Raw genomic sequence first — 19,634 nt, 5'->3', positions numbered from 1 at the left:
CGCGGCTATACATGATGTTCGAAGCTTCTCTCGTTTTCCTTTTATACGTGATAGTTCACTAGAGGCACACGGCATTATAATCGCGCACGCGTTTCTCGTTATACGTCGCGCGCGAGACGGGAAAACGCTGAATCGTATCAGTCCGAAAGCGAGAGATTAACGGCGAAACTTTGGTGGCTAAAACAGTGATTAAGTGCCGTTCGCCAAAATCCAGTATTAAATTCGTAATAAATTCGGAAAATATCGGGAATACGGACTAGAACTCATAAATCATGTAGTTTAAAGTGGGAATTCATTCGTGTGACATTTATTCACGCAGATAGAAGAGATTGCTACTAAGAAAAACCACAAGGGATGATGAAGCATGATTTTCATTTGCCTAGTTTTATGCACACGCGTATTATGAGTGAGATATATCACAAGAATATGTAGCATATACAATATGTCTTAAACATAAAAAACGAAAAAAAATTATATCGTATTTAATGCACGATTTTTTTTTGCATATCGCTCTTGCATTTTTATATCTACATCTGTAATAAAATTATCACGGAAATATCAATCTAGATGGAAGATTGGAATATTTACTCGTTAAATTATTTAAAAATTGAATTAAAAAATGGTCAAAATCGGGCGTTACCGGTGAATGGATGAAATCGCCGCCATCTTTAAAGAGTTTCATAGCAGATCGGGGATGATTGTGCGGCATCGAAGAGAGCGGGCGTGCGATACACATATGCCGAGATTCGACGAAAATGATTTTTCGTGACGGACGCGAACGAAGATTTCCAGCACAAAGAGGGACCCTGTAGCTTTTGCGTAGCCGCGACGGCGACGGTCGTCTCTCGTATCTCATTCTGGCCATCAGTATTTTCCAACTTGTCTCACGGATTCCCTCCCGCGCGTGCTCTCCTCACTGACGTAAGTAACAACATATATAAAAGTAAGTGACTCTCTCCCTCTCTCTCTCTCTCTCCTCTCGACTCTCTCTCTCTCGCGGGGCGGTGATACAGGGTTCTCCTATCTGCGGAGTCTATCGGGCAGTAAACAGCGTGCGGCAGATAAGGCGAGAGATATATTATAGACTCCGTCCCGTCGCGTATACGGGTGTATACAGAACGAGAGGCTGTGTGATAGCTGGCTCTAGTAGCCCGCGACGTCTAGAGCTCGAGAGAGAGAGAGAGAGGAGGGCGCTCTATATATTTCGCTTCTTTTTTCACCCGGGCTTCGCGTTCTGGTAAAAACGCCGCCGGCGTCTGAATACTCGCGCGCAGAGGACGGAAGTCGGTTTGCAAGCCAAGCATGGGGCGGCGGCGCCGAGCAACCCCTTATTTTACTCCTTCCTAGTCGGTGGCCCAAGTAGCTGCCTCTCTCCCTTTTCCTCTCTCGCTCTCCGAAAGGATCGACTCGACCATCCCCGTTCGTCGCCACCCCGCGCACAGGACCCGGTTCACCGTCCTCTACTTTAACTTCTTTCGCTTCTCGATCTTTTTCTTCTTCGGCCAATGCTCGAATGCTCGATGCCGCGATACATCACGTGCACGCTGTTGCCAGTTGACTTTCTATCTCTCCCTCCGTCTCACCCTTCCACCCCGCTTTCCTTCGGCACAGACACGGAAATCTAACTCCAAACTCACCAAACGAACATTTATCCTCTCTCTTTTGGCGAACTGCCATCTATTCGCAGATTGAAACTTCTTACCCGTTAGTAGGCTTCCGTGATAAAAGATTGAATAAAAAAAAATGTTGCGCTTCTTATAACTGCAATTGCGAATTATTTCCCGAGTGAATGAAATTCGTTACGAGTGCGAGAAATCACCCTCGCCGAGTATTGTTACGTGCGACGTCGCAGTTTAGAAGATAGTCGTGGTTTTCGTCACAGCGGCCATTTGTGGCGAACCATTTTATATATACCATATATACGAAACAACGTGTGGAGGAGTGAAAGGGGTTATGCTTTATTTCGGCGTTATTTCAAAACGATGCCGTGCTGGGGGCAAGTTATTATACCGCTGTCAGCCACCGCAACACCCCATGTTGATCTGCATAACCATCATGGGCTCCCCTGCAGAAACGTTCTGACCGTAATAGTATAAGACCCGGCCGTGGCTCGAGATCACTCAATAGAGGCGCGACTATCAGCCAACCACAAAAGCGATTACAAATTAACGTGACATTTCTTCGCGCTTTAATATGAACTCCCGTTACGTTTCCCATCCCTCTTCGTAACACACCCTTCTCCTCGTCGCCTGGGGAGCGAATACAATTATCGTGCCTTTTGTTTCACAATTGCAGCCACTTCTCCGTTTTCTATCCGGAGGGTGAAGGAATATCATTTATTTTTGTTCTTGCACCCCTGCGAATTCGCAGCCCGAGGCAAGGGTGACGGCTCGCGTCTGCCATTTTGAATTAGCGTTTCGTTTTAGAATAATCTTATTGTTGGTTGTTTGGAGTCAGTTTTCAGGGAGATATTAAAAGTTAAATTTTATCAACGTTGCAATAATTTAAAATTTACATATTAAGATAAAAGTTAATACGTACATAAAATTAAACGCTAAAATGACTAATTCTTCCACCTAAAGTAGCTGCAAAAATTAATACCTTTTTTTTAATATTACATTTAATAATATGATTATAATAATTCAATTTGAAATATATCATTTGTTACAGCAGAATTTTTGGCAAGTATTAGACAATGCATATATCCTGTGAGAGCTCGTAAGAATATTTAATCAATTTTTTTTTATTTTAATTTAGGTAACAAAGAAGTAACGGACCTGTATCGTGAAAAAAGAAAAAATACTTGTGGCGTGTAAAATAAGCCGACAAAAAGTTATCTCCCACGTAGTCCTAGATTTACGAGATCCACGGTTCGTTTCAAAGCCATGTTAAAAGTGGAACAACCTTGGAAAGAGAACGAGAGAAAGAGAGAAGGAACACGACCTATTTCCCTTCAATTCTACGAAAATAGGTGTAGTCCCGTTTTTCGACCAAAGAAAAAATTGTTTAATGCATGGCTGTCCGATCACCGACATTGTCATGCTTCCGCAAAGTATTTTGTGGTAGTTAGTCCCGTTAAGTCACGGATTATATAGATCCAAAAAGCAAAATGCGCACTTCTCTATAAATCTTGAGGTTTTTGTAGTAAATTAAAATCTCGATGAGAAGCAGATTATAGGCGCAATTCGAAAAGCTCCAAGAATTTTTCATTATTGTATAAAACCTCGAGGTCGTTGTTATCACGATATGTTCTAATTCGTTCTATGATTTATCAAAAGCTTTTTCGATGTATTTTTTTTTTAAAGAAATGGTCTTTGCATTTAATTTTGATATAACATGCAAATAATATTTTATAGTTTTATATTGTGTTAATCTTAGAAATATTAAAATCTTATACATTGATATTAAGATTTTAAAATATTTTAACATATTAATATTTTGCCTTATACGTTTCTTTATCATGTTTTATTTGTTATATATATGTCATATGTTAGTTTATAATACGTCGATTTAAAAATGTCGAAAATTAAGAATAGATGACACCACACACACACACACACATCTTCATGTACTCGATTTTTTCTACAGAACGCGCGATTCTAATTTCGTGAATCTATAAAAACATCGAGACATCGCTTCCAAGTATCATTCACCGAGATAAAATTGTCCCTCGTATATTTAGTGGGCGGTGTTTCTCGTGTAAATACTGAAAGAAACTGACATCACCTAGGAAACGCTTTGATCTCGTCATCTAGATAGTTAAAATATCAAAGTCCTTATTAAAATAATTTACGATTCGCGTAGCTTGATCTAAAAATTTTACTTTGTGCGCAATTTATACTAATAATTTTATATTTATAATAATATTTTTTACGAGATCCTTCCGCGATACGCGCATATACACATATAACTTTCAATAACAGGCTTGATAAAATCCAACTAATATACTCGACGAATTAGAATCTACAATAGTATATGCGTATATCGTGCAAATGAACCGCAATCGTCGAAAAAATAAATAAACTATCCGAGATTACGCGCGGTCGAAAACGCGAAATTAAATCAACAATTAATTCCTAAAGGATCAGGAACAGCCAATAGCAGCTGGACGTCGCCGTTGTCTTGAACGGGGTTGTCCAACCAAGAAATAATACAAGTGCACTAGGCAGAAGAGACCAACCTACCCCTTACTATCCGCACACCCGTCGCCCGCAGATAAATCTTCCCGCCCTCTAATTGGCCTTCCCTCCATTTCCTCGGCCCATACCCTCGGTCTCGACCTGTTCCTTCTTCTCTTCTCCCTCGCTCCTACACCTCCTTCTCTCTCGTGTCCTCCTTCCCTCTCTCCGCTCATCTCATCTCTCGGTTTCACTTCCCTACCTTCCCGGGCACGGCTCCAGGGAACGTTCTCACCCTATGCGCCGCCACCCTTCCCTCCCACCATTCATCTCTAAACCGGCGAATTATTAGAATTATTAGACATTATATTGGCCGCAAAATGTCCGTTAAACCGCCAGAACTCAATTGTAAATTAAGATTTCTGATAATGCCGCGAGATGTATGCGTTCAAAACTTAGCGGCTATTATTAAAGTTTCAGATTCGTTCGAATTTATTCAAAGAAATTATATCGCCTCGTAATAATAATAAAGAAATAGCGCGGACAAGAACTTAAATACAATTATTATATCTATTGATTTCGTGAATAAAGTTATTTTTTCTTTAACAGGATGCATCGTAAAACTTGTTATCTCGATTTATAAATTGAAACACGTTCAAATATTTTAACAAAGAAAGACCACGACTCAATATATGAAGAGAAAAAAAAAAAGACTTAACCCCCTTTTTCAAGTTTAATACAAACAAAGAAGACTCGACTAGAGTTTTGCCGAAATGCCCGGAGGTGCATGATTTGTGCTCAAATCGAAAATGATTCAGCACTCGTGGAAATAACAGATACTAACCGAGAGTTACGAGCGCATCGTTACGAATACGTGTAATATTTGTAGCAGCAAGAGAGTAACATCAGCGAGGCTTTCGCATAGTTTCTCTTTCTCTATCCTCGCTCGACCGTTCTCCATCTCTCTTTCGGCCAACCAACCGCCTCACAGTTCGTTTCCGTGTTGTTACATAATACACGCTGCGCCACCGCGGTTACGGTGGATGAGGGATGAGGTGCTGCGTTGCCTAATAACCTCCCCTTTGCACAACACCCCCTCAAACCCGACCGAATCCTCCGCCAGCCCCCTTGTTATACCGAGAGAGCGCAGGATACGATGGTATTTGCGAGCGGTGCATGCAACTACGGGCAAACCACCGTGCAAGAGCACGACGATATAGAAACACCGCTGGAACACCACTGACAAGAAAGAGAGAGAGAGAGAGAGAGAGAAGGGAAGAAGAGAGTATCCGAGGGCACCAGGTTACGGAGAGAGAAGCGTGAAGTAATTATATGAGGGCGGAGCACGCTAGGCTCATCTACACCTAACACATTCATATCAGTCGGCCCGAGCCAAGGAGCTGCTGAAACGTGAAGCTCGTACATCAGGATTTCGTTGCCGGGATAGTAGACTTCTCGAGGAGTATGGCAGAATGAGTTTTCGCACGGCCCAACCCATTGCTGAATTTCTTTTTGTAGAACGAAAAGATAAGAGTTTTTTTTTTTCACTATACGCGTGTCCGTGATATAACGCGTCGTAGAAGAATATCTCGTAAGAAGTAAATAGGGGAATACATTTATAATTACGAGAATTGCGGGAAAGATATATACTTCTAGCGAAGGCGGAAAAAATGTATTTAAGACTAGTGGAACTTCACCGGAACGTCGAAATAAAATCTTTTATATAATATCTAACACCGTCGACACAAAAGAAAAATCATTGCACGGCGCGAGATGGAGGAGAGGCGGAAAGATTAAAGAAGCGAAAGAAAGATGGTGCGGATGGAGGAGAGTAGTGTTATACATTTAAGTAGATACACCTATATAGAGGGACTTACTGGGATTCAATTACCGCAACGTCTGCAAAGCACGCTATTCCCACACCCTTAAAAGACTACCCCTCGCGTTTGTGCGCGTCCCCACCTTTCCATCTCCTCAAGAACGAACAGGTGCTCTCGCGCTCCTGCTGTAAATTGCTTCCCCTGTAATCCAAAGTAAAGCGGTCGTTTTATCCGCGCCATGCCGAGATGGATGCCTCGCTACGTCTTTTCGCGTAATAGATTGCAGCTACGCAGCTAATGCCCCACCCTCTCGCTCCCGGTTTTGATTAAATTTATATTTTTTTCACCGAAAAATGTGATTTTTTTTTGTTTGTTCATTCGTCGGTCAATGTTAATATTAAAACGAGTATACGGCGAGATACGATATATTTTCAAAATTATTAATTAAAAAAAAATATACACGCGCGGTAAAACACCTTTATATCCACTTGACACGTATAAATGTTAATAATATATATTTTTGTTCCAGAATAAAATATCAATTTCCTATAAATGTAATTCTTTCGGATCTGAAAGAAATAGCGTTTTAATAAAATACAAAAGCTATACGATCGGATCTCCGAAATGTGATTTTCGAAAACCGTCGAAATCAGCTTCGCGTTTAGATTAAGGAGCCAGGGATCACGAAGTTATAACTAAGGATCAGAGAATAGGAAGTGTTGCGTGAGGCCAATAGCAAACTTACGCCTAGATCGGTTATGTACCTTCGTTCGGTTCGAACATAGGTACATAATTCATCGGGCGTGCACCATTGTCGGGAGCTTCATTAATACAAATGGCGTCTGCTGAATTCTGCCCCCTCCCCCTCCCCTCCAACCGCTCCCGGCTCTACGTGTACGATAGTAACGAGGGCTTCCGCCTATATACGTGCGAGTCGAAGCGCGAGTGTGCGCGCGGCTTTGTGCGTGTATGTAGAGGAATAGCGAACGATAGCGGGGCATCCACCATCCTACGGTGTGCCACCCCCGGAGACGTCGAGACGCGCGGGACATATTTTTGCAGTCCTTGTCGACTTTCATGAGGGAGTCTTTCCGCAATAACATATTAATATCCCGGAGCGTCGCGAGACTTATGGCTGTCCGTGGAAAGCTCAACTCCGGATCAACGCTGGCGCCCGTTAAGGCGGTTCCACATCCTGTAACCGCGATGACGCCCGCGTAACGAGTGCTTTTTAAGTGCCGCACGTCCGCCGCGTCGCGATATCGTTCAAGAATTGATAACGATTTCCCCGTCGGAAAAATGTGTATGTATATGTATGTACGTATACATATATATGCGTGGCGTCGCGATAATAAATATCGCGTATATGCTCAATGGGAGCCAGAGACATGTAGCCTCTGGTTTAATTAGAAGGATGAGTTCTCGCGCTAGAACGGTCCGATTCTCTAGTCTCGCGACGTTCATTTACGGAGAACGATCGAATCGCGCGCGTATCTAAAATCTGATTTCGCGTATCAGGGGCAATAAAAACTACGGGATCAGGAGAAGAGTGGATGTGGTGGACTCGCTACGGCCAGGGCCGCAGACAATGAAGCGTAAGACGTGTAATCAAGTTTACATCGCATTTATTATTATTTTTTTAGCAATCGTATAATCAATGTAATATTACAATAGCGTTCGAGACCGTCCCTAAGAACGCCGGAGATATTATCTTAATCATAGGCAGCTAGTACGGCCCTGGTCGCTGGCGGAGTACATAGTACAATCAGGAGATTCCAAAATTTGTAAATAATTAATATTCTAGTATGTTACAAAAAAGGAAGAAACTTGCCACGCGAAACATTTACACAAATAACTACCACTACGCATAAGGTAACGCCTATCCCTAAACAGGACTACATGCCTAATTGATAACGCATAGCACAGCAGAGCAATGAATCATCTCTTCGTTCCGAGATCCACAAAATAAATAACTATTAACATTACATACCTCTTAGAAATACTGTATTTATGTATTAACTCTCTCTCTCTCTCTCTTACACTCTCTTTCTCTCTTTCTCTCTCCCTCTCTCTCTCTCTCGCATCTTCTCTGATTTTTTAACGGCTATTCGTATACATTCATTTTAACTAGAATAAAGTTACTGTATAGGAGATAGCGCCACAAATCTCTTTACATAGAGCAGGCGTCTACGTACTAGATACGTACATTATAATATTGGTTTGTAATGTCTATCTTCGTTTTGCTTCTCTCTCGAACCGACGTTGATAAAAAAGGGGGAAAAACTTTTTTCCAGAAAATTTGTTTCCTGAATTTATATTTCGAAAGGGATATCCGTCTCGAGACCGCGCACTCTTCATCACTTTAACAGGTACTTAAGCAGACGCACATCATATAGATTTTTTTTCTATACAATATTAATAAAATATTATCGAATATCAACATATATATTTTGTACCAATCCAAAATATCGTATCGTTATGATTAATCTCGCTTGCTGCCGGTTATATATACGTTTTCAAATAGTATAACTCTAATTAATAACGCGCGAAGTGAAATAAAACAGTCTTTTTGTAACAAACGAGCGAAAGTTACCATTAGCAAAAGCAGTATTGGTAACAATATAAACTCCTTCTCGTATTGCTTCGCACATAGATAATAAAAAAAAAAGAAACAAACGAAAGAAATAACAAAAATGTAACATTAATAGCAATCGTTCTATTTTATTCCCTCTTATCCCTTTTCTCTTTCTCTTCATCTTTCTCTCTCTCTTCTCGCAAAGCTATATCGAGTGCGCATTTTCGAGAAAGAACGTATCGAACAAAGAAAAATGAGGAGAATTGTAAAGCAATTTGATAAAATTTTGTACATTGAGTCAGGAAAAGAAGAGTCGTGCTTCCATTGAGCTCGTTACGAACGATATAATTCGACTCAATCTCGAGAGAATGTTATAGAATGTTCCTACGTCCTAAATTTTTAACCCTATGAATAGTTGTAGCCTTTTCCTTACGTATTTCAGTTTCTAATTTTCGTACAACCTATCGCAACGTATGTACGTCGAGAATGTGACTCTGTTTTCGGTCGATTTTTCGCAAACGATACCCCGGACCCGCGGACGTTGGCTGATTGGCCACCCTCGATAATTCAACCCCTATCTACATGCTACTGCACCAAAGCAGAAACTACAGGTAGAGAGACCAGAAAGGGGAACGACTACAACAGCGCTAGGCTTATACGGATGATACTGTGTGTACTTGGATACTGATTGGTCTGGGAGCATATCGGTCAAAGTGAGCTACGGGGGAGGTAGCCATGGGGGTAGGGGGGAGGGGAGGTTCGTCACTCACCGGGTGCAGCATCCGATTCGCCGCAACCGATAAATTGACGATCGACAGATACGCACATCGACCATCTATTTGGCATTGCAGAGACAGCGGGTGCAGCCTGCCACTCACCTGAAACAGAAACAGAAACGACGGAGTTAGCTTATACATGTTTTCCCCACGTGTGTGTATCGTCGAATTACATATTTAAATAATGCATTCATTTTTTTTTTTTTTTTTTAATAATAATCGAACGAAGAAAATTCTGACGATCAAAATGCGGAAGAAATTAGATTTTTAATATTATAATTATATATGTAATAGATAATATATATTAATGTTTTATTAGATAATTAAAACTTGGCAATTATTAAATATTTGCTGCAGCATTTTAATATCGATTATTGATATTAATTATTAAAACATTTTTTTAATGTTTTAAAAATTGAGAATCGCCATCTCTTTTCGGACAGCAAAATCACATCATGTTAGACAAAATGTCTGAAAGTTCGATTCGACGTTCATATATATATATACAGCATGCTAGGGACGCGACGGGTCGAGCCATGAACGCTGGTTCAGCTTCTTTTGTAATAGAATGAATGCACATGGTGCCTCGTTCGGTTACATGCACGTTGAGCCTGAGCTTTCGTAGTGTTGGTATATTGGGATATCAATAGTTCACGTTAAGAGCGAAAGGGTTTATCTAGAAGGTCTTACGGGGAATGAGAGCCAGCGAGGTTATACATTACCAATTTTCTTTCCATTTTCTCCCGTTTACAATTACACGTGTAATATTATAGATACGTTCGGGAAAAATAGGAATATTGATTGTCATATAATTCCGAGTTGAAAAGAAAAAATAAAAGAAAGGAAGAAGAATAAACGAGAGAACTTTGTTTAAAATAAAAAGTCCATTAAATTTTCAATCATAGATTATTTAATCTAATCTTATTTGTGAGATGTATTGTACGATAAATAATGATTTATTTGAAATATCCTCAAGTTTCGATTTTGAAATCAATTTTGTCCGCTATCAATGTTAATAAGACTGTCACTGAGACTTTGGACGATAAACAGTTGTACAGAATTCTCTTCACGATTCAAGCAACCCTTGTTACTTAGAAATTGTTTACACACGCTCGTGTATCTCATTTACGCCGTCGTTTGCTGTTCGGCCTAGAATCACTTCGCCTTTCCAGAAGTACACGGCGCTCTGAAACTGAGTCTGGCGTACATACCTAAGCGTCCTTCCTGCGCGCATTTATCAGGATTTCCGAAGGAAGCTAGAGTTTTTAAGCCGCCATAAATTCTCATACTTAAAACTCGCAAAAACCAGAAACACGATTCTCGATATGGCGCGGCAAAACAACGTCGTTTATTTCGCGTAATTCGCAAGGGCACTTTCTCTATTGAGAAATAAGGAACGTCTGAATTATAATTTTATGAAAGCTTCGAAAACGTTCCGTCGTGTTAAAATATCGCGAACGATAAATATGCATCACAGTAAAGAAACATATATCGCAAAAATTAATTTCATTATATTCTCTTTTTTTCTTTGCTTATATTTGAATAAATCATTTATAGAAAGAAAAGTTTCTTTTTTTTTTTTTTTTTTTATATAACGCCGATATATTAATCTATTTAATCAAAGTGAGAGGGAAATGCAATCGAGAAATGAGCCGCAGGCTCAAAAAAAAAAATCACAATCGTTAATTTTTATTACGTATATGTATACGCACGCGTGACTGTGTTTTTGCGAGGATGTGTGTCTAGAAAAGAGAAGGGAGAAAGAGAGAGAGCGCGAAGAGAGGGGTGGAATTGAGCACGGAGCAGTTATTATCTATCGCTCTCGTTACCACAGGTTGCTCGTAAACCGGCCGCATCAAGGGGTTGGGGAGAAGCGGGATGGAGTGCAGAAGCATAGGTAGAGGTAGATACCAGTACTCATATCGTCGTCGCCGTCGTTTCGTACCCCCGCATAGCAGCGCACCACGAGTAAATTCCCACCCCTATGACTATACTCATCGGTTACCCTTGCAGAATATCGCACGGGGAGTGTGAACGGGCGGCCGTGTCTGGGGGGTTGTTCGAAAATCTCGACTCGCTATTCTCTACGCTTGGCCGATCGTGAATGAAAATCAAGGCCGATACTCCGCCATACAATTTTTAATTATATGCAGCAACTGCCTACTCTGTCTCCATTTTGTTTGCGAGCTCTCTGTTGATGATGAAACGAATAACAATATCGATAGCTATAGCTCATATATATATATAAATGATAAATATCTTCTGTGATTATTATATTTTATTATTATTATTATATTTTCCATTAAATGTATATTAGAGTGCATTTTTTAATATACGCACCGTCATATTTTATCAATAATTATCATTATTATCTTATATATAAAAATTAAAGAAAAAAATATACACAGTTTTCGAAAAGATGCATCAATTTATAATGCGTGTATAGAGACCGCGATGCAAAATATGATTTCTCAAGGCGGAGAGCCTTGAGGTACTATATGGATGCATACTTGCATGGTCGAAGCCTGAACTGACGGGCAAGTGGAAGGATTGGCGAGAGAGAGAGAGTTTCGAATTGAGATCGAGTTTTTTGCGCCGGAACGGCGTTGAACGAACGCGAGTGCGCGAACAGGGGTTGAACCCCCGCGGAGCAACAGTGCGCTCGTCTCGCGACAGGGGGCAGCATCACCATCGCCGCGCTATCCCGATATTGTGTAGCGTGTAGTTGCTACGAGCAGCCGTTGCACCAGGAACTCATAAATCTCCAGGGATATAGATGGCTCTAGTGTCGCGTGAGGTTGCAAGCTACCCCATGCAGGGTGCCGTGGAACGCCCTCCCGTCCCTACCCTATCCCCCTTACCCGGCCCACTTCATCGTCCCTCTCGCTCTCTCGTCGTCACCCATCCATTCCATGACCGAATTACCGGAATCCCACCTTCCGGCCCGAAGGTGGACCTTTCGAGACGAACGATGCTTGTTCTTCAATACTGTTCAAAAATGCATGGACGTTTCGAATAGTACTGTGTCTCGGCGCGCGCTTGAAAATTGATTAGTAATAAATAATGCAATAGCACGTCGTCGAATAGAATAGAATAATTTTTAACCCATTGTTTTTATCAGGGAATAAAGGAATTAATTATATATCGCAGCGTCAGTAATTATCTTTTTACACGTCTTACAAAACACTTTACTCCCCCCCAATATCTGCAGGATATATAAATATCGTATTGCCAAAAATACTAATTTTGCATTTTAATATAACACGAGTTGTCTGTCGTCCAACAAAATTTTATGTTTACCGTTATTTTATTAAATTGGGGAATTAAAAAAGATTTATCAAGAAAGGCGATTATGTTACTAACATTGATGATGAGTAGAGAAGAGAAAAAAAGACGGATTTAGCTCTTAATCTCTTCCTCTTGTGCCCCTGCTGCGTTTATGCCGTAGACATGACCGATGTTCGCAACGCTATCTGAAGAGAAATATTTCTTTACACCAACAAGTTGAAGTGAAAAATATTCCACATTTTTTCACAATGACATATGCTCGTCCTATAATTTGGATGAATGCAGTTTTGCGTGTGAGAATGAGAAAAAAAAACGAAACTTTAAGCTTCTAAAAAAAATGTAATCTATAAATCATAAATTTATAATATTTTGAAACTATCGAAAATTTTTAAACTATTTATAAGAATATAATATTTGGGAAATTATAAGGATTCAAAAATTTTACTGTAAAATGTGATCTATATTTAATAGGTTTAAAATGTTAGCCAATGAGAAGATTTTAGAATATGTGAAAGAACTAAAAGTATGCCTACAATAATAAGAATGAATTATGTGTTGATATGACTCCAATGTAGGAGTAAAACGAGTACTTGGAGTGGGTTGGAGAAAAGAGAGAAAGAGAGAGAAAAAAAACAGGAAAAGAGGAAAAGAGCGGAAGATCCAGGGACCAAACAGCCAGCCAGCCAGCCAACCAGTCAGCCAGCCAACCAAGCTAGTCAGAGGAAGAAGAGAAGGCGACGCTGATGATGAATCACTCGTTAGAAGTGAGTGGGAGCGAAAGAGAAAAAGAGGGGAAGAGAAAAGGAGCAATAAGATGATACCATGCAAAAAAGACTCGACGTTGGAACGCGCTAGAGCGAGTCGCTAACTGACTTATCTACACATCAGAGTATGCGGCAGGTTCTCTCTTAGCTCGGTGTGCGATGGAAACATTTTGAGCATTTCAGGCATCAACTTTAATGAGATTTCGAGGAGCGCTCGCTCGCCACTTAAAAATTTGCTAAAAATATTCCCAACAAATCTACGAAGAAGCGAGTTAATTAAACAGAAATTAGAATTACATAATATATATAGACAGCAATAACATATTCTCTCTTCTTCTCTTTAATGACAAATAATCTGAAAAAAATTGCGGTACGACGAGATTGTTGATTATTTCGGAATTCATCACATTTTTACACGAAGCAGCGCTTATTGGATAACAATGTGCAACGAAAGGATATAACGATCAGAAAGACGCTATAACCAATCGGCAACGAGAAAACTGAATTCTTCCCGTGGGCATGTAGGACGAATCTGAGGGGTCGGCTCGCCGAGGAAATTGGGTTCGTCTTACGGAGACCTACCTACGGAGGAGTGCACAAGTAAAAGAAGTTTCAGTATCATCAAAGAGTGTCTCGACTCCCGTTTATACGCTCGCACACCGATAGGGCTTATATAGAAGTTGCGTTCGCTCGGTCATGGGTAATGGTTTTACGAGCGTCAAGGGTGATATAAAGAAAATGAAAAACACACCGGCACTGTTGCCGGCATGCACGGCATATAACTAACTATGCTCCGCTATGTCCCCCTGCCTTTCCGCGTCTAACTTCCTAAGTTTGTACAGCGAGGGCAAAACTCTCGTTATTTCAAAATACCTCCCGCAAATTCATCACCTCGATGAGAAGCATATCAATTAATCAAGCACTTTCCAGTTATAATTATATGTATTGCTCATATTTATAGTTATTGTTAAATATTTATAGAGCATTAATTTATATCGCAAACATTTATTTTTTAGTAAAATAATTTTTAATCAACGTCCTATCAAAATTGGATGAAAATTTATACTCTCTTTAGATCTTTTATAAATTATATAATGAATGTTAAATGTAAATTAACCATGTAAAGTAATTATGTTCTTTTGTAAATTTTCGAAATTATTAAAATCGCGCCGACTTATTTACTCTTCATAATATTAAAATAAACTTTCAGCAGTTGCACAAATTTAGTGCGTAAAAATGCACTGAATTTGCTCGTATGCATAGTTAAAGAAAGGGAAAGATTTTATAAAAGTTCAGTATATATAACATGATGAAGAGTAGGAGTTTAAAGATGCCCAGTTAATTGTGATACAGTTTGCGGGGAGCGAGACGGTTGTTCGTTGCTATACAAAGTTTGGAAGAAGCGGAAGTGTGCGAAGAAGATGCCCCACAAAGCTTTTCGCTCTTTTTCGTATTATTATTATATTATTTTCCTTATCCGCGTTCAAAGAAAACTTTTAGTTCATCACGCTTCTGTTTAATATATACAGCTTACGTCGCCTCTGAAAATATTTTTGGTTCCTTTCGCAAGCACAAAATACATATATATATATATATATATATATATATGCCAACGTGCAGCGCTCTCGTTTACATGACCATAAGAAAATGTATGCAAGAAAGTCGTCCCCTGTAATGCAAATATAAAATTATTTCCATCGTAGAATCATAAAACGTGTAAACGGAAGGACGATAAATTGAGCGAGCTATATTTATCACACAAGTACGCGAAATATAAAGGAATGTATTTAACTCGTTCCGCTCTTTCTTTTTTTTTCTTATTCTAATTCGATCCTATGCGCGGCCTACATAAGTAAGCTGTCGAGAAACCGGAAAGTGAATAAGAGATTGATCGAATTAATCGCACAGATTTCTCGTGATACAGATACAATGTACACCGACACACTCGTATAATTATATACCTGTTGCCAGAGATAAAACATGACTTCTTTCATTCTCGAATGAAATGAATGGATAGATTATTCATTCCTCCTGCATTAAACGAAGCATGTAATAGCACACACGTCGCGAACGATCGTAATGTCTGAATTAAAAGCTACTTAACCCCTCAATTTAATTTATAAATACCCTTATCAGAAACATTATATCACACAAATACGCGTTAGCTCTAATAATGTAACAGTTCTTTCTTTCGTTTGTTATATTAGTAATCTATTTCTTCAAAAAAAAAATTCAATCAGATTTAAATTTTTATTCGCCTCTCAATTTGTTCCTCTCAAAGCATCATAATTTTTTTATTACATTATAAAAATAATATTGAAAGGATATTATAAGAGATATTCCAACAATCATATCTGAGATGGTTAAATCATGTGTGTCAGAAATATAACTAACCAGACAGAGCAAACATATGCTACGCGCTCCAGCTAGTTGACTCTCGAAAAGGAAAGAGAAAAAAATGATGCGGACCTTTAGGTCTTGTGTTGAGAATTTCGGCGCGCAACGTTGCCTGTAGCCTGTTTCACAAACCGTCTTGTCTCATACCCCGTCGAATAAGAGACGGAAAATACAAAGAGGAGACAAGGGGAGAGAGATAGAGAGGAAACGACACCGAACCTCTGTTTCCCTTTTGCCTCGCATGGTTCTTCTCTATCTCTCATTGGACTTCGAAGCCAGGGGATTCTCGGAGTTTTTACATCGCGGTCCCTTATTGTTGTGTAAATGCGGTGCAATGGCGCCGAGAGAGCCAGAGTACTGTTCACTTTTTAATGCTAATATCGTCGAGTGCGAGAGTAGATTTTAAAAAATACATACATGCTTTATTGCACGTATACGATGAGCACCGAAAATATATACGCAGCTATTAAACGATTGCGGAATGCAATAGTAATAGTCTTCCTTTTTACTTGCAATTTGATTAAATTAAATTATTTGAGCTCTATGTATCAAAATTGTGACGATCTATTAATTTTTTAATATCAAGATAAATCAAAATAATTAATAAAACTCCTATGTCAAAGCCAAGTCTAATTGTATTAGCAATTTACTTTAGCCTAAAATTGCTTCTTGCATAAAATATTAAAATAAAAAAAAGTTTCTTATAATGAATTATATCTCGATAAACATATAAGTTCTAAAATAGAGATAATGTTAATTAGCATCCAAGTGCACGGCGCTATAAAATGTAGCGCAGCATCGAGCCAAGTCGTAGGAGGTTCCCTTCTTAATCAAGCTTATAAGCGCTCATGTTTCCACTTCCTTTATTAGTCTATCTACAGGCATTTCAAATGAATCTGATGGTTGAATGAAGATTTTATGAGAATTGAAACGATATCAGCTAATAATGATAGCTATAAATGTCGCGATAGAATCAGCAAGCAAAATTATTACCCTGTGGTATAGTACACTTTACGCATCGATGAAAAGGCGTGAAACAATGATAAAAAATAATTTAATATTATGAAACATGTAATCGGGAAAATATTAAGAGAATTTGAAACACTGTCGTTTTATCGCAAAACATCATATTTGCGTACCCTTTTTTTATTGGTTGAATAGAATAATAAATACTGTTTCACGATTAAAATACATATAGAAACAAAAAGCGAACCTATTGATTTTATGTTGAAAACAAAACATTTTTTAATTAAAAATTAAAATTTTTTTTTGTTCTTAATATAAAATCGGTATATAGGTTTTCGCGTTGTCGGGATTTAATCGTGGGAAAGCATTTATTATTCCAATGGATACTAATTAATGCGTAATATTCCGGAAATAAAATCCGTAAATATGCAGTTTAAATTACTTAATATATATTTTTCATAAATCCTATAATTTGATGAAAAAATATTTAATTATATAATTGTGAATCTTAATAAGTTATATCATAATAAATGTAAGAAATGTATAATTTTCCAAAAATGCTGGCAAGTAGTATATCATGCAAATAATTGATAGAATTGAAAAATTTCTTCTCACATCTCTCGATAAATGGGAAAGTTTATCGATAAAATCACGAAGCAAAAATACGATTTGACGTTCGATTATCTCGGTATCTCGGGATTTTTCTAGGACGGCCGTGTGTACGCAAGGTAGGTCAGGGTCTGATTGCAGGAAGGAAGCAGTTAGGCCCGGTTAAAGTCGTTAAGCCAAGTTTACGAGGTGTTACCGGGAGCGTAACCTGTAAATCTCAAAGGCAAGTCGCGAGAGGGAGAGAGAAAGAGAGAGAACGCGTGCCAGTGGCCGCCCTTGGAAAGGCCGCGGAAGGGGTAATGGATATAACCGGGATGTAAGAACCGAGGTAAGACTACTTGGGCGCTATAAACGCTTTTATGGATCGTAAAACGTCTTCCTTTACAGCCAATAAAGATCCCTGACCTACCAGTTTGGCGAGCGACTAAGTGAACGAGCGCGCGCGAGAGAGAGAAAGGAGGAAGAGGCGATGGTGGTGATCGCGCATCGATCTGTCGAAATCGCGCTTTACTACGCAATAAAATCACGCAGCGCCGCCGGTACTTTATTTCCTCTTCATGGGGCTGCGAGTCGCGCGGGGTTTATTGGATTATTGACCGATAGCTCCGGGGAATGCATTCGCGGGGAAAATGTGAATAGCCCTGCCGACTCAGCGGCGCGGGTTTATACGACCAACACGAATGCACGTGGGCGTACATGCACATGCACATGCACATACAGCGCGTCGCATCGACGATTCGGCTCACCACCGTCGAGAGAGAAACAGGAAGGTCGTGAGTTACTATATAACCACGTCGATAAAAACAAACCATAAAGCGCATTACGGGCGATCATCGAACTACCGTTCAATATATCCTGCTTGGTGGGTAGAGGCAACTTTAAATTAAGTTATGTACCGATGGAGAAGTCGGTAAGGTAGGTGCAATACGTTGCCGACCAACTAACCCTGATTCGTGCTGCCACCTACGGTGACATTGGTTAAATGATAGGGGAAATAAATACCGCGCGCGGAGTATTATATGACGTAATTCAAATTTTAGATATTATTTCGTGTGTCTCGAGTGCTCTGTATGTGTACTATTTACTTGACAATTAACGTAGTCGGTGTACATAGTTTAATAATTTTGTGTCACGAAATGACGATAAATCTCCAAGATGAATGACCGGGCCGATGCCAAAAAATAGATGTCCACGCCTCAGCCACGCCCACGAGCGGGGGATGAAGCAGCCATAACTAATCCAAAACCTTTGAAACCGATAGATGGCATTGCCCTATTGTTTGCTGTGCGTTACCACAGTACTCTCCTATATCTTTTTTTATTATAATAAAAAACGGTTCATTGGTAGATGCTCTATTTTATACATATATCTACGCAGAGAAGAAACAATCGAAAAGTAAACAATTAATAATCTGAGAAATAGGCTCAACAACATGCCGCAATTAATTTGCAATTGTTATTAAGAGGATACTGACTATGTCTGTTTTATCGACAAATATTATTTTCATGTAACTTTTTATTGGTTATACAGAATCCTTTATTAGAATTAAAGTATTCATAATAACAAATCTTGGCTATATATATATATAAAGAAACCAAAAATTAAAAATAATTACAGTTTTATTATCGTTTAGGTTGACCCAAAAGACCCATAAAAACTGTAATTATTTAACTTTCTTGTTTTCCTTTTATATACATATATAGTAGCCCAGATTTGTTATTATGAATACTTTAATTCTAGTAAAGAATTTTTCATTCTGTATAACCAATAAATAATTAAATGAAAATAATATTTATCGATAAAACAAACACAAGTAAGCATCCCTTTAATCATAATTTTATACTGCGAAGAAGTAAAGTAGTGCGCGATTGCAACAAATCTGAGAAAGAAGAGACTTGATAATAATCTAAAGTCCAGAAGAAGTCTCAAGCGATGGCAAAAGCAACCTTGGGATGAGTTTTTTTTTTATTATAAGAATATTCGCAGACGATTCTAACTTGAGAGAACATGTGAATTAATCATCCGAAACGTCGCTGCGTCCGTTTTTACACCGTCCGTTGAAGTCTTTCTAAATTGCTTTTTCATGTTCACCGTCAAAAAATATCTCATATATCAGCTCACGGAAGCGTTGATCTATGTTTTATATTTTTTCCGATAACACGTGAAACTACGATTCAGTTTTATCAAATTCTTGCGGTAAAACTTTACTTAATGTCTTCTGTATTTGCATCTGCTTCATGTTTATTAAAGTTAGACTGGAGATAAAAATTAGGAATAAGCAAAAAAAAAAAAAAAAAGAAATACGACGAGAACGCACAGCA

General features: G+C 39.0%; 2 protein-coding genes and 1 long non-coding RNA gene across 5 annotated transcripts in view; 1 reads left to right on the top strand and 2 right to left on the bottom strand.

The window, feature by feature from the left end:
• LOC114940297 (uncharacterized) overlaps window positions 1-19,634 on the top strand; it is a 107,149-nt gene that overhangs the window by 11,218 nt on the left and 76,297 nt on the right. Inside the window, exon 3 of one of the 3 annotated variants that reach the window (XR_003821424.2) lies at window positions 2,758-3,251. The exons of the other annotated variants lie outside the window; for them this stretch is intronic. This is a non-coding gene — a long non-coding RNA (uncharacterized LOC114940297). Of the gene's footprint in view, window positions 1-2,757; window positions 3,252-19,634 lie in introns of those variants that run through there. 3 annotated transcript variants of the gene reach the window in all.
• The window catches only part of Antp (homeotic protein antennapedia), a 237,807-nt gene that overhangs the window by 215,555 nt on the left and 2,618 nt on the right, over window positions 1-19,634 (bottom strand). The window lies entirely within an intron of this gene.
• Window positions 7,547-19,634, bottom strand: part of Ubx (ultrabithorax) — a 94,789-nt gene continuing 82,701 nt past the window's right edge. Inside the window, exon 3 of the mRNA XM_029314895.2 lies at window positions 7,547-9,391. The gene's annotated coding sequence lies outside the window, so the exon portion shown is untranslated. The remainder of the gene's footprint in view (window positions 9,392-19,634) is intronic.

The sequence above is a fragment of the Nylanderia fulva genome, unplaced genomic scaffold (genome assembly GCF_048542155.1).
Source record: "Nylanderia fulva isolate GAGA-0341 unplaced genomic scaffold, ASM4854215v1 Scaffold16, whole genome shotgun sequence".
NCBI lineage: Eukaryota > Metazoa > Arthropoda > Insecta > Hymenoptera > Formicidae > Nylanderia > Nylanderia fulva.
The sequence above is the reverse complement of the archived record's forward strand: the minus strand, read 5'-3'. Positions and strand labels throughout refer to the sequence as shown.